This window comes from Frankliniella occidentalis, unplaced genomic scaffold, assembly GCF_000697945.3.
Source record: "Frankliniella occidentalis isolate FOCC.00 unplaced genomic scaffold, Focc_3.1 Scaffold102, whole genome shotgun sequence".
NCBI classification, from domain to species: domain Eukaryota; kingdom Metazoa; phylum Arthropoda; class Insecta; order Thysanoptera; family Thripidae; genus Frankliniella; species Frankliniella occidentalis.
The window spans coordinates 951,619-953,875 of record NW_026267231.1 but is presented as its reverse complement, the minus strand read 5'-3'; the positions used below and the strand labels follow the sequence as shown (position 1 = coordinate 953,875).

General features: G+C 49.5%; 1 protein-coding gene across 1 annotated transcript in view; it reads right to left on the bottom strand.

Annotated features, from left to right (window-relative positions):
- LOC113209632 (protein sprouty homolog 4) overlaps window positions 1-1,622 on the bottom strand; it is a 13,429-nt gene extending 11,807 nt beyond the window's left edge. The window contains exon 1 of the mRNA XM_052269781.1: window positions 1,120-1,622. The gene's annotated coding sequence lies outside the window, so the exon portion shown is untranslated. The remainder of the gene's footprint in view (window positions 1-1,119) is intronic.
- Window positions 1,623-2,257: the final 635 nt, after the last annotated feature.

Genomic DNA, 2,257 nt, shown 5'->3' with positions numbered 1-2,257 from the left:
GTACGTCCGCCTGTCTGCAGCGGACGCGCCGATGTGGCCTACAGCACTGTTCTAAACGAGGAAGAGCAGGTCGCACAAAGCATTTTGGGGATAAATGAATGGATTAAATGTACAGCCGCCCATAAACACTCTCAACTTCCTGAAGTCTCGACAGACTTAGTGTCTAAATAATGCTCTCGATCAAGCGAATTCTGTAGTAGCGAAACCAGGCACACGCGCGAGCACTCTCCACAGCACACGCGTCCGGATGGACATCGTGCCTTCTCGCCCCAACTCATAACGGGTGACGCAGACAGACGATATTCCGAACGCTCAGTGGCGCGGCGTGGGGTGGCGTGGTGTGCCGTGCCGGCCGGGGCAATACAAACATTGCACACAGAGTCTGTGGCGTCTGGCTCGAAGCGCTGCCCCCCGCCTCTCTCTCTCCCTCTCTCAAGAGGTAAAGAGCGAGAGCGAGAGCGAGAGGGAGAGAGGGGGAGAGAGACAGGGGGGGGAGAGGGAGAGGGAGACAGGGAGAGGGGGGGGGGAGAAGCTGGGCATCTCACCATCTCACTCGTTGAAGCAAATAGCAGTCAAGGACAGGCGGCGGTCGGCAGAGGGGAAGTAGGAAAGTTAAGAGAGACTCGCGAAGCCCGAGAGATGGTCTCCTCTCTGTCTCTCTCTCTCGCCTTCCTTTCTCTCTCCCCAAAGTCGCGAGGGGATGCGGCGCGAAGAGACGAGGGAGAGGAGGAAAAGGAAGGGGGGGGAGAGAGAGAGAGAGAGAGAGAGAGAGAGAGAGAGGGGGGGGGGGGGGGGGTGAGAGAGACGGACACGATGAGTGCGAGAGAAAGAAGGAAAGAGAATGGACTAAAAATACTGCCGACAAACATCCGGCCGTTGGCCCCCACTGAGCTTCCCCATTGCCCGGGGGCTGTCAACAAAACCTCTTATCTGTCCTAAGGACGGCCCCCACAATACGGCAGCAATAAGTACAGAACATATATCCTGGCAATATTTTTCAGTTATGGGCTTGGAGTGGTCAGAATTTTCTTTACCAATAGCAGAGCAGAACGGTAATCACAGTTAGGAATAAAATTTAAAAGTAGGACTTGACATAAAACACATTTCAAAGAAACTCACCTTGCAAAATCTGTTGACAACGCGAGGCAGCCCCACAGCTGGTCATATGAACGCCTGGAAAAGAAGAGAGATAGAAGCGTTAGTCATACAGTCATATTTCACATGTTTTACACGGCAGCGATGGCAATCTCTGGACAATGATATCAAATGATAAACATTTAATTCAGATGAACAAAAGACAAGCACAAGAAAGGGTTCGATAGACGCGTATGGGGCTCGGTGGACACCTGATGTATTGAGGCGCTCGAGAGGAGAAAGTTAGCATGATAAGACAGGAATCGACTCATCGACGGTCGGAATGAGTAATTCCGTTTCATGACTGATTCCCGTTTACGATCTTCAAGATTTCGGCAGCACTACGGACTATCCCGCCAGTCCTGTTTCAAGACGCGGTGCATGGGCGAGACGCGCTAGCCGGGCACGCCTACGACGACGCCTTGTCGAATATAAGCAGCCCGTCCTGCGCCACACCTGTCGCAGCAGCGCCTCGCAGCAGAACAAGCTGCCCATATCAAGTGGACGTCGATACAAATCAAGTGGGACTGTAGCCAAAAACGGCATTGACGAACGCACATGTATTGAAAATTAAACTTTGAGCTCAAAATTGTTAACTTTTGGCGCAATCTAATTATTTTCTAGTTGAATATTTTTCACTTTAAAATACAGAGTGTGTAAGGCCAACTGCAAACCGTTCCAAATTAATTTCTGAGCTTCAACTCTTCTCTTTTCCACGGAAAAGGTACTCACTCTTAAAAGGGACAGTTGCTCCAATTTATTCTTAAACAAATTTACTAATTCTAAGGTGAAACCGTAAACGGACGAAAGCTCTTCCGTGCTGAACAGTTAACATTACAATTTGTTAGAGGTTATACTGGGTAGAATATTCCGTATTCTTACACTCTTCCCAGCATTGGTGCCCCACAAAGTTTATAAGGGGTGTATAAGGGGTCTAAGATGAATACCTGATACCTCTGCAAATCCCACAGTGCAGCAGTGGCTGCACCCTATCCTGGGACTACTCATTTACGGCAATTGCAGAGAGCAAAAATTATGTCAAGAGTGATTTTACACTAAATAAAATAAAATTAGGCACACAGTGACCGGCGTGCGCCGTAAGGTAAGCCACTTGAGCCAGACC